The sequence below is a fragment of the Myodes glareolus genome, chromosome 13 (genome assembly GCF_982192425.1).
Source record: "Myodes glareolus chromosome 13, mMyoGla1.1, whole genome shotgun sequence".
NCBI classification, from domain to species: Eukaryota; Metazoa; Chordata; class Mammalia; order Rodentia; family Cricetidae; genus Myodes; species Myodes glareolus.
Genome location: NC_142038.1, coordinates 6,257,741 through 6,270,867, shown reverse-complemented (window position 1 = coordinate 6,270,867; position 13,127 = coordinate 6,257,741). Strand labels below are relative to the sequence as shown.

At 48.6% G+C, this 13,127-nt stretch overlaps 1 protein-coding gene across 2 annotated transcripts in view; it reads left to right on the top strand.

Annotated features, from left to right (window-relative positions):
- The first annotated feature begins 10,643 nt into the window (after positions 1-10,643).
- Positions 10,644-13,127, top strand: part of Znf516 (zinc finger protein 516) — an 87,461-nt gene continuing 84,977 nt past the window's right edge. Inside the window, exon 1 of one of the 2 annotated variants that reach the window (XM_087895895.1) lies at positions 10,644-10,793. The gene's annotated coding sequence lies outside the window, so the exon portion shown is untranslated. Of the gene's footprint in view, positions 10,794-11,127; positions 11,236-13,127 lie in introns of those variants that run through there. The other variant, XM_087895897.1, reaches the window with a different exon arrangement.

The window sequence follows — 13,127 nt, the reverse complement described above, 5'->3', positions numbered from 1 at the left end:
ACAGCCCACGGATAGCCCCACCCACCATGGACTGGACCCTCCCTCATTGATCACTAAATGAGAAAATGCCTTACAGCTGGGTCTCATCAAGGCGTTTCCTCAACGGAGGTTCCTTCCTCTAATAGCTCTGGCTTGTGGACAAGTTGACACACAAAGTCAGCCAGTTCCATAATCATCTTCAGGGATGTTATCAAAGACCTAGCTTCATTTCAGGCTTACCTCTTCATGGTTACACAGCTTCTCCATAGCAACAAGCTAGGGACTAGATGTTTAACAGGTGGGCATTTGGGGCACTCTCAGGATCCTTAACCACAACACATTCTCTTTGTACAGATGTGAAGTTTCATGCATCTGGATTGGAAGGTCCTGAAATTCAGAGCTGTCTGCACCTTTCTCTTTCCTGTGACTTTAGATAGCAAGGCAGGGAGAAGTTAAAATTACGCCATCACGATTGACCAAGGGAAGCGGCGTTTCTAACAGAGGTAGTAGCATGGTCACATGCTTTTTAAAAAGAAACACTATTTTATTTTTACTTTTTTAAAAAAATGCTTACTTTTGATCTGTTTTGTCTGCAAGTATGCTTGTATAGCACGTGCATGCCCGGTGCCAGGCCAGGTCAGGGCGTACATCCAATTCCTTGGGCATAAAGCTCCAAATGACTGTGAGCTGCCATGTGGGTGCTGGGAGCTGAGCCCTATTCCTCTGAAGGCACAGTAAATGCTCTTAACTACTGAGCCTTCCAGCCCTATCTTAATCTGGTTTTTTGTATGTTTGTTTGTTTGAAAGAGGGGCTCACTGTGCCGGCCTTCAAGTCCCAGTCCTGCCTAGGCCTCCCAGGTGCTGGGATATAGGCTTGCACTTCTCCTCTTTTCCTAGGATTTTAGAGCCCTCCTGTGAGCCTACAGTTCCATGATTCAGTTTTTGAAATTCTCCTCGTGTTTTCGTGTGACAGAAAATTTGAGGACAGGGTGTGCATGAGTATGCCTTTGTAGTTAAGGCTACAGTGGCGTTCCCTGGCCCCGGAAAGGGTAAGGAGTTTAGCTACATGTTATTTCAGAACTACGGACTCTCTGAAAAACCTAAGGTGTGCGTTTGCAGTTAGGTGTTCCAAAGGACTGTTTTCTACAATCGGAAAGATCAGCAAAACTGTATTCGAAGGTTTCCTGCAGAAAACAAGATCTAAACCGGACGCTTAGCCTCAGTGCGCTTAACAGTTTCTCTGCCCCACTCAGAAGCCCACGTGCTAGCAACTGGAGCAGCTCAATTGCAGTTTAAAAAAAAAAAAAGGTTGCGGGGGAGGGGTTGAAGAGTAGAGGGGTCTCATTTCCACTCGGCTGGCTGGGGCGGGTAATTTACTCGCTGGGAACAAGGGGCACAGAGACCACCACTTTGGTTTAAGGCTCTCTTTTACTTTGTCAGTTCCCCTACTTAGGGCCGACCCCCCACCCCCGACACACCCACACACTCTCTGCACCCCCTCTCCCCCACAAGAGACAACTGCCCAGCCCCTCCCCCTTGGCGCCTGGTGACAGGCCTGCTCAGCACCGCGGGGAGACCCGGGTGAGGGGCAGCCCCTCCTCTCTGGGGTCCCTGGCTTTTGTAAATTTGTCAGTCCATCCGTGAACTTTATTTGAACAGAGTTCGGCACTCAGCGGAGGATTGTTTTGTATTACAGCTCACAGCAAAGCACATCTTTTCTATATTTATTTTAAATAAAGGCTTTTCTAGAAGCCGAAGGGTTTAAGCCACAGGAAATAAAGAAGGAAAAGTGCGTTCCGGAGCCTGCCTGAACATCAGTTACTAGAAGACCTCCAGCTCTGCACACCCAGGAGCGGCTGGGGAGGTAAGCCGCTCGGCCCTGGAATTCAACAGCATGGCGTCAAAAGTGCTGACATACCCTGAGGAAGCTTCCCTGATGGACTGGGTCCAGGGGACATAAGCTCAGCCCAAGCTGGCTCTCCCTGGGCAGGTCTTCACGGGAAGGAACAGGCCTCATGGGGAACATGGATGCAGTGTGTGTGTGTGTGTGTGTGTGTGTGTGTGTGTGTGTGTGTGTGGTGCATCTGTGCTCAGGGACACAATCCTAGGTCTGTACCAACAATGTTTTATAAAGATAGGTAAAATTTTAAAAAAGGTTACTGGAAAAACCAGGAATGATTTCAAAAGTGATGCATATTTGCAGAGCCTTATTGCAATCTAAGAGAGAGAGAGAGAGAGAGAGAGAGCGAGCGAGCAGGCTTTCTGGTATTTTCAGACATCTAACATTATAATACAGTTTGATCATAATGAGTGCATCAGCAATTATTGGGGGATCTGTGTTGTTAAGAACATACCCACCTCCGACTGACAGCCCGGAAACAACCTTCAACGTTCTTCACATTTGCTTTTCTTTGATTTCAAATAATCTTTTCCCCAGGACCCACTGGAGGGCTCAGCAAGTAAAGATGCTTGTTGCTTAGTCCGAGGACTGGAGCCTGGGTGTTGTCTTCTGACCCCCACACTCCAGCCACCGTTCATGGCAAGCACACTGCCCCCTCTCCAAAAACGAATATGTAAATGCAATAAAAAATTCATTGGCAAATATTAATTGCACATGACTCTGGGTTCCATAAGGGCACTTTGATATCAGCATATAAGGTACTTGGAGCCTGTGCCCCCACCCCCTCCCCTTGCCACTTCTTTCCCCTCCTCCCAGTCCCCTTTGTTCTGTAGACAGTTACATTTCTTGTTCATAGTAATTCCCACTTTTCACATAGTCAGTATCAATTTCTGCTAAATTATAAGTTGATTATTTTTGCCTCCACACAGTAAAGAGGAGAAAAGCAGGAATTTGCCCCTTTGGTAGCAGCGCAGGAATTCAGCCCACAGTCTTGGTTTATAGGCAGCACAGAGCTGGTAAAGAATGTGCTTCCATCTTGGCTTTGCCCACTAGCTACACACTCAGAGGAAATCTCCGTTGTTATCTCTGACCTAGCAGAGTGTCTGGTTCTCACCCTGGCTGAGTTTATGCCCGCCCTGCTTCATTCATTTTCTCTAATTTTTCTTGGCCTGATTGCTTTCTGAATTTTAAATATGTATGTTTTGCTTGTTTAAAACTTGAGGCAGAATCTCAGTATGTAGCCCAGGTTGCCTTCAGCTCACCATCCTCCTGCCTCAGCGTTCTAAAGCTGGGATTACAGTGGTGTACTGCCATGCCACGTGTATGCTAAACTTTTTTTTTCTTCCAAAACTGGTTCAACTCCAAGAAAGTAAATAAATGAGATTTGCAGAGGGTGCCCTATCCACCACAGCAGAGGGTGCCCTGTCCACTGCAAAGGGTGTTCTGTCCACCACGGCAGAGGGTGCCCTGTCCACTGCAGAGGCGGCCCTGAGGGTGCCCTGTCCACCACTGCAGAGGGCGCTCTGTCCACCACTGCAGAGGGCGCTCTGTCCACCACTGCAGAGGGCGCTCTGTCCACCACTGCAGAGGGCGCTCTGTCCACCACTGCAGAGGATGCCCTGTCCACCATTGAGAGGGTGTTCTGTCCACCACTGCAGAGGGCGCTCTGTTCACCACTGAGAGGGCGCTCTGTCCACCATGGAGAGGGCGCTCTGTCCACCACTGCAGAGGGTACTCTGTCCACCACTGCAGAGGGCGCTCTGTCCACCACTGCAGAGGGCTCTCTGTTCACCACTGAGAGGGCGCTCTGTCCACCATTGCAGAGGGTGCTCTGTTCACCACTGCAGAGGGTGCTCTGTCCACCACTGAGAGGGCGCTCTGTTCACCACTGCAGGCAGCCTGCACATCAGGTGCAAAAGCATAGAATGGTGGTAAAGACAGATGCTGACGTAAGGCCATGCTGGGGGTGGTTTCTGAAGACATCACAGAGTTTATGTAAGCGCAAATGGCCAATAAATAGAATAGCGGTAGATATGGGATTTGTGAGTATCACTGAAAGCCCAGGGCTGGCTTTGTCTTTTATAGAACTACATTTTCACTGGCAAGGTTGTGGTTTCTGTCAAGTGAGAGGGTGCCGTGGCTACGGCTGAGACCATTGCATTCTGCCTTGGTCCTGCTGCTTGCCCGCTCTCCCCTCTGGTCTCCTGGGTGAACTCTGAGATTCTCTGTTGTCATCTGACAAATGGGCTAACAGTAGCCCCTTCCTCGTGTGTTACCGGAGCAGAGTAAATGGCACGAAACACGGACGCTGTGGGATTCTCCTCAGCCTTTTGAAACCAGCCTTTTGACATCAGCCGAGAACTGCACAACTGACCTGGGTGGGGGAGGGGGGATCACACACACAAATCTCATAATGTTTGAAACTTATAATTTTGTGTTGGACTGGATTCATAGCTGCACTTGGCACATATGGCTCACAGGCTGCAGGTTATTCGATAATAAACATACAATCAATTCTGTTTTTAAAATTAACACTTGATTTAATGCCTGACTTCAAGAGTAAATGTGGAATCAATGAACAAAGATACAGTTATGAAAAAGTAGCAAACATTTGCTTATACTCTGGATATGATACACTATTGTTATTGTTATTATTATTATTATTATTATTATTATTATTATTATTATTATTATTATATGATTTTTTGGAGCAAGATCTCCTTAGGTAGTCCAGGATGGCTTTGATCTTTGATCTTCCCGTCTCGGCCTCCTCGGTGCTGCCATTTTCCTTGGCCTTATTATCTTGTCTAAATGCTTACGGCTGGTGTGAGATACTGTGAAAAGATTTGATGAGAAAAATGTCTGGCGGTCTAATACTGCTTCCCCGTGTTTCTCGCTGGTCCCATGATGCTGTCACAAGGACCACAAGTGCAAACGTAAGAGCCTGTGCATTACTGACTCAGTAGAGATCAGATCATGTATTTCTGAAAGATTCTGTGTGCATCCCCAAATTTGTGCTCATGCCTTATAGGTACCCCTGGAGCACCCTCATCCGTTTGGAAGTGGGTCACCTCCACACTGCCTCGAGACCAGGCTGGGTTCTGGCTCCAGAGAAAGCAGTTCTAGCTAGAGGGTTTTCTTTGAGGCCAGGAGGTTTGAATTTACTCAGGCCCCATCTGTGTTTCTTAATACATCTCCAATGCCTGGTACATTCATTCCTCTGTTCCTTTATATTTATAGGCCTTAACATATATCCTCCATTTTTCTATCCTTTTTTTGGGGGGAGGGGGCAGGGTGTTTGTGTGTGTGTTTATTTTTAAAAGGAGTTGCTTGTAAGTCATAAATAAACTACAGATTCTAACTAGAGACAACGTGACTCAAAGCAGGCCTTGGATCCATGTAGACACAGGCCTGCTGGTACCACGGGGTGGAAAGAAGGGCTGGATTCCTGCTGATGCTTATGAGGTTTACAAGGACTAAGACAGCCGGAGGGGGATCAATCACTGTGGGTCACAGAAAAATTCCTGAGGTTTGTTTTTAGTGAAGCTCTAGCCATTTCATTAACAAGTTTATTATTGCTTTTTCAAATTACTTGCTTCCGTTTATCACCATTTTCCCCAGTGTTGATAATTGAATCCAAGGCTTTGTGGGTGCACCAGGCAGCCATTGTAGCCGAGTATTTACCAACCCTTCTCCCTAGCCTACTTCTGTCTTTCTTGAAGGAAGTAAAATTACATCCAGCTACATTCCCTAACACGGATGAGCCTCAAGAATACGATGGAAGTGAAATTATACTTGTTGAAAAGGACGAGAACTGGAAGAGCCGGGTCCCCAGAGTCGTCACATGCAGAGACAGAAAGTAGGGTGATGAATACCAGGGGCTGGGGGAGGGGAGGGAGATCCCAAGTGTTTAATGGCTTGCAGTTTCTGCTGGAAGTGACCGAAAAGTTCCAGACCGGCACTGTGGAGATACGTACACAACTTCATGAAATGTGCCAGCAGTGTATTTAAAAATGGTTAAAGTGTCCATTTCTGTGTTGTTATTGATGCCTCCCAGCCACTGCACCCAGACTCTCAACACAGTGTCCCTAACTTGGGCAAGTCTCCTACATCCTGTGACCACTGACTTTCCTCCTACTGACCCCTCTGAGCCAAGGCTGCTGTCCTTTAAACTATAGCACAAATGTGTCACGTCTCAGGGAAGGGTCTTTCAGAGTTTCTTCCCCTTTCAGGAAAAGTGTGTTTAGCCTACCACAGTGAAGGAGACATGGCCGCTTCTCTTAGTCTCCTTTCAGTTCTGTTGGGAAAGTTTCCCGTCAATGCGCACATGTAATCAGTTATGCATGGCGACATCTAATGAGATTTGGGGGCTGAGACAGTCAAGGGTTTTGCTGTTGTAAGGGATGTGAGATGTTAATAGGCCACAACCTGCCTGCTGAGGCATTTACCATGCTGTGGGGTTGGTACAGAAGTTCACAGAAAACAGCCTCCCTTTCCCAAACGTGGGGACTCTTTCAGAAGAGAACACTTACTGAATTTGTCTCTCCTTTGATGAATTCTGCTCTGTAGCCCCATTCCTTTTATTCTTCAATCCGCTCTGACCCACATCTGTGGAGCCCAGGGTCAGCTATTCTGAAGCCAGCTGTTGCTAGGCCTTTTAGTTAGGATGAAATTAGGAACAGACTTGAGGGTCCTCTACCTGCTGTGAAGTCACCCAAACCTGCAAATAGTGAGAAAATATCGCTGCCTGGCTTAAACAATTGGATAATTTCCACAACATCTGTGCCTCAGTTGGGAATGGGACTCGCTCGCTCTGTGATTCAACAGTGTTATTTGCTAAAGATAACCACAGCAAAAGTCAGTACAAGAAAACCTGTTCGACACGAAGAACAGTGTGCGGGCCAGTGTGCAGGGTTCTTAGTGTTTATTTATTTGCTTGCTTTTCTACTCCTGTGAGGAAATCAGGGAAAGATTGTTATATGATGATTCTGTGAGAAAAATTTTTTAAGAATTCTGCATTGGGGAAAACTGAGCAAAGCATTCTTGTCATTGCACACATGGGTACAATTTGTACAGAATCCTCAGGCTTAGATTCGAAAGGGGGGGATGAACAAATTCTCAAAAGTGTTTGAAAGAACATGAAGATCTCAACTTTGATGGAATCATTGTCCCTGCATTATCTGGTATATAAATGACTACAGAAGAGAAGATTGCCCTTAGTGTAAACAGAGGACTATCTGGGCACAGTTCCCATTAGAGGTGGTTATGTCTAAATGTGTGTGTGTGTGTGTGTGTGTGTGCGCGCGCGCGCGCGTGCAAGAGGTACAGCACTATGTTTCTATTAGCCACCCCTTAAATAGAACGAGAAGAGAGCCGAGACAGTCTAAACGGAGAGGAAAATATTTCATACAATCAGCTTTAGATTCACATTCACGTAGGTGGGAAGCATTTCAAAGGACTGTCTTTAAAACACAGGCACAGCTCCCCCTCCTTTGATGGGTGATTGACAGCTAACTTCCTACCAACATATCCAAGCTGAGGTGCTAGTCCTTGCTCATCTGGATTCTCAATACGGAGAATTTTTAAACTCTAAGGGAAGGGAAGATTTTTCAAAAGAGCACCAAGTTAGGAATGGGGTATTATATTCGAAATAGCAGCAAATATCCAATTTCCATTTTTACATAAAGTGTTTCTTATTCCCAACAATTTAACCCTGTCCCTCACATGGAACAGCTAGGAATATCCATTGGTGATATAAATCAAGTTTAGACTGCATTCCCTATGAATTCCCGTTTTTGGATGTTCTCTCTGTGCACTTAAGTTAGTTTACAGAGCAAAAGATTGCCCTGGACTTGGGCTTGGGTAAATAATGCCACCCTCCTTGAGCTATAATTCACACGGTCTTAATAAATTCAAAGCGTTAGGATTAATATTTGTGTTTGTGCCCCCCCCCCCCCGGCCTCCACAGGGCTTACACTTAGAGCCTGGCTATCTAGTAGATCCTGGTAGTTTGCCTCGGATTTCATGCTCTATTGCAGAGAGTTTCACTTCAGGCTTTCAGACAGGCAAGGCCTTTTCTGGGGGAGGGGAGTGGTGCTTTTTGTTTGCTTTTTACTCTTAGCTCTTCTTTACTGGAACCCCCTAAGAACGTTTCTTATCTAAACATCCCCGATCACGGAGCACATCAAATCGCTGGAAGGAGCAGAGTTTCAAACACTGAACCGATCACTCATTCGGCAGCAGCAGCAGAGGGGAGTTAATGCTTTCTTCCCTTCCTGTTCATCAGCCAGAAGGATCAGCTGGGTTAACGTTATAAATATCCAAATGTTAACCATTAACATTGCTGCTTTACTGAGCTACAGTATTCTAATTTACTTAAATCGGAACGGGAGGACCCCTGCACCCCCAAGGATTCCCAGGGGTTTGCATAGAAGGTGTCCTGAATCTTGAATGGCCTTTTTTTTTTTTAAAGATATTTGAAGAAATGAAACAGCTGCAGTATGGTTGTACCAACAGCTCGAGAACCCTCTCAAAATCACTTTTATACCATAGTTCTTTGTGTGTAGAGAAATCTAGTACTGTATGACAATAAACGACCACGGTGGTTTTGGAGTAACAACCGAAAAACACTTTTCAACTTTGTAACAAACTGGCTGGATCTTCAGGCTGCCTTTTCTAGGTTTGTCACATGGGCACGGGAATCTGACTCTTGACCATCTCTCAAATTTCACTCTCAGATTTCGAATGTATTGTCCAGAAGTGTGCAAGAAAACCATTTGGAAGCACACTGCTATTGCAGACAGAGGAAGCACAGGGTAAAATCACATGGGAGAGGCTGAAGGAAGGAGGCACGTCATGTAAACTATAGAATTGTATGTAGAGGAGGTTTGTTTTCCTTACTGTTTATTACTCTAACTTGTCAATTTTTTAACACATGGGAATTATTAATGCAACCTGTAGTCGAAAACTAGAGCAAAAGAGGCAGATAGATGCTGCGTGCATGTTGTGGGCTTAACTGTGGGCCAGTCCCGATTTAAAAATACTACCCCTCCAAAAAAGAAAGCATACTACCCCCCAAAAAAGAAAGCATACTACCCCCCAAAAAGCTTCAATTAAAATTTGTGCTGTGCATATTTGAGTCTGTGTTGTAGACTGTGTACACACATGTAACATCTACACATGCTACTTACACTCATGTCATTAGCTGAGTTGGGTGAAGTTTTTCTTGTGAATTTTCACTGGGTATTGTAATGAATTATGGGCAAGTCAATAGTTTTCTGTTTTTTTTTTTTGTGAATCAGACTTAAATGTGATTGTTCAGGAATACATCCCACTTAAGCATTCAGGCTGAAACTAGCAACAATTGGCCATGACCTTTAACACGCCTGCTTTCCAAATTAGTGCAGACCATTAATCACAGGGGGCTTACATTTTATGATTCGCGGGCCGTTCCGAGCGGGCCTCCTCCCTCCGCGCCCCCTCCTCGGCGGAAACACACGCTTGCACACGGAAACATCTCACTCTCAGCCAGGCCCCCGCCCGATTGCCAGCTCTGCCAGGGTACAAGCGCCGCCCTATGCAGCTCGTCCGCACAGGAGTTTCTATTGCAAAACCAGTGGCCAGGGAGGGCCCCGAGCTGCATTAGCAGCGAGGGCTAGGCACCGGGAAAAGCCACCGGGAAAGGTAACCGCCCGGATCTTGGCGCCGATTGTTAGGCTGAGCCAACTCCAGCGTCTTGGCCCGAATGCTTCTCCACTGCGGAGTTATCACGCGCAGCAGCCGAACAATATGGCCAAGAGCCTGGTGGGAGAAGATAGTGCCCCTCCGCAGGCCACAGCTCCCCTGGCCTACGTCACCGCGGATCGCGGGGCGCGCTCCCCGGCCCCTCCTCCTCTCTCCTCCTTCTGCTCCAGCTCCCCTCCCCCCTCCCGCAGCCCCTCCCTGCCAAGTACCAAGAAAGCTTCGGGGGAGTCAAATCAAGGTTTTGATTCACAGACTCAATATATTGTCACCAAGTAGGACCCAGGGAGAGTGGCAAGGGCGCGCACCGGGGGGGGGGGGCACAAATGAAGTTTTCAGAACCAAAGCAAAATGAGTTGAACTTTGAAGACATGAGTAAACAGCCCGGTGACAAACGAGTCGAAGCTCCACTCAGCCCCATAGCTGTCCTGTTCTTCCCGCGGCATGCGGACTCCTAGACTCGCTCCCGTGAAGTTGAGGGGACACGCGGGCAGAGTGGACACGGTTTAATCTGGGTTCCAGGTTCAGCGTTCAGGTGCTTGAGAAGGCTGGACATGCATCCCAGGCACGTCTGCACGTATGAATGTGTATGTGTGTGTGTGTGTGTGTGTGTGTGTGTGTGTGTGTGTGTGGTGTGCGCGCGCGTAAACAGCCTCTAGGAACTGGAGCTGTGGCAACCTGAGACCTGAAGCTGAGGGTCGACCACTAGCCGCGGACGTCGTGATTCAGTGCTATTAGGGGAGGAATTATCTGGGTCTGAGTCATCGTGAGCCTCCAGACTTTCTCCGCAGTGTGGCAGAACTTTGTGCTGATGAGACAATAGTGGAGCGTGTGCGTTTCCTTCAGGGCAGACCATTCCCGGGCTGGGGGAAGCCTCGGGCCTGCTCCGGCAGTGGACGCCGGGTCCCGGTCTTTGCTCGGTGCAGTCCCTCCGAGCCCTGTCGGCGCCTGGGCCCCCGCGGGGCGGGTGCGTCCCGGGCGCGCGCGCGGCGCGCGAAGGGGGGCCGGGCGCGTGGCGGGTCCCGCGCGCCCTCGCGCGTCCCCCGCGCCCGGGCGCAGCTGGCGCGGTCGGTCTAGAGCAGCGCTCGGCTCGGCGCCGCGGGCGCTCTGCTTCACCTTCAGATGCGCGGGGCGTGCGCGTCCTCCTCCCGGGGCCCGCCGCCTCCCCTCCAAGGTAGGGGCCGTGGGGCGGGGGCGCTTCCTGGCCCGTGGGAGGGCGGATCGATAGGCAGGGCCGGGAGGGTCGGGACCCATAACGTTCCCAAGACCCTACTGTGCCCGGTGGGGTGGGGGCCTGCTGGGCAGGGGGCGCGCCCTGTAGAAGGTCCCTGGCGCCAGGAGGGCGATTTGGCTTTCTGTGTTGGTAGTTACTCCGCTTGGCAATTCCAGGAGAGGAGAAGATGCAACTTCGGGTGGCGGGGCGAACGCCCGGGAGGTGGCTTTTACCGCAGTGGAGGGGCGGGGTGGGGGCCGGGGTGGGAGCGCGGAAGAGGCTCTGGCTTTGTACACTTCGTCAAAGGCGACGCGGGAGGAGGGGAGCTCGGATGCGCTCTCATCCATTAGGAGACAAAGAGCAAATTGCCTTACTTTAAAGTAAAACGCTCTGGCTAATGAAGGTGGGTGATGGGCGGCGGGGCCGGAGGAGCCGCTTCAATTATTAAGGGTTTGGCGGAGGGGATCGATGCCTGTGGGCACAGAGCGCCGCTGCCTAGGGGACTTGTTTGCGTATTTGTGTTCGGTGGGGGGTGTTCTCACTGTCCCCTCCCCGGGCTTTTGCCGGTCAGCGGGGAGATTTGAGTGACCCTAACACTAAAGAAGTGGGATCTCTAGAAAGGGAAGTTCGCGTAGGGGTGGGGGCGGGGGCGAGGTTCTGGAAGTGACTCGGAGTGGGGTGGGAAGGAGATCCGCGCAGCGGGGACTCCTCGGAATTGCGCTTTGCTTTGCTGGAGTATAGTAGAGTGGGGGGTGGGGGCCTTATTGATAACCATATATATGCATATATGTGTACACACACATACACACACGAATTACACCCGGGTGTGTGAAAGAGAACGCAGAGGGGTGTATACTGCGGGGGTGGGGTGGGGGTTGGAAAGGCGCCTCTCTGCCATTTCCAGGGAGAACATACCGAATAGTTAAGATCAGTATTTAGATTAAACCGCCTCGTCAAGTTTTAAAGAAACTTTGTCTGAATAAGTTTGTCAAAAGCCAGGCCACTGGGGTCTTTAAACCAGCGGTTCATGGAGGAAGGCTGTTGTGCGGTGACTATCAGGCTTTGTGAGTCGGGAATCCAGTGGATCCCTGCAATTAGGACTCCAGAGAACCAGGCTTTTTACCCGAAAATGTGGGTCTGTAAGTCAGCCGCATCCATCACCAGCATTAACAAGCTCTCCGCAGCCGACCAGCCCAGTTCCCCCAACCCCCAGCTTCGAGGTTGTGTGTGTAGCTAACTCATTGCCTGGCTTGCTGATGAAGAGTCACTTAGTCTCCGGGTGAGCACAGCTCAACTTGCTCGCCCCCTCTTTTAAAATATATCCATTTGGTGTCTTATTAAATAAGATGCACAAAAAGCCATTTACTGCTTCATTGTTAGTTTACGTTTTTTTTTTTTCTTTTGAAAAGGCGACTGGTGTAACCTGTGGAATTTGAAATGCAAATAAAAGCCTGTGGGAGTTGAGGCAGAACAAATCGGTACTTATAAAGTGAGAAAGATTTAATGTCTTTGAAATCATTGCAGGGGAGAAAAACTGGAGGGGAGTGTGATTTTTTTTTCTTCCCAGGGAGTGGATTGTGACGTCAGGTCTTTTTGGAAAAGATGTTATTTTTAAGGTCTTGAAGCTCGGGTATGTGAAGTGCTTTACAGGAAAAACAGATTACAAGATTAACATCTGTTAACATGATCGTTTATCTCCAGCCAAAAATAGGTCAGTTCTTTCTTAAGGAAACATGCTTGCTTCAGCATGCTTAAATAATAAAATAACGATTCCAAAAATTAGGGACGAACATATGTTATAAACCGACTCGTGAAAACATTTTTTAATTATTAAATCTCTCAAAGGTCGAAGTCTCTTTTGGGGCGTTGAGAACACTCTACCCTGAGTCTACCCGCCCAGATGCCCCCCAGCCCCTCCTTACTCCAGGCTCCTCGTTCCGGCTGCCTATTTCCCTTTTCGTCTATTGTGGACGTACGGGATATATTTAAATGGTAACTTCTGATTCTGGCTTCGTTAGGGAGACCAACTCCGCATAGATGGCTAACTTTCAGAGCTCTACTGTTGTTTTACCATTAAATAGAACGACTGGGAGGGGGAGAGGGAGAGAGAGAGAGAGAGAGAGAGAGAGAGAGAGAGAGAGAAAAGAAACTGCCTTGCAAAGTCTCCCTGCCCCCTGGGTGTGAGTGACGGCTCTGTCGGCCAATCCGCAGCAGCTTTCTCTATCCCGGAGGTAATTTGGTGTGTGTGTGTGTGTGTGTGTGTGTGTGTGTGTGTATGTATACGCGCGCGCGCAC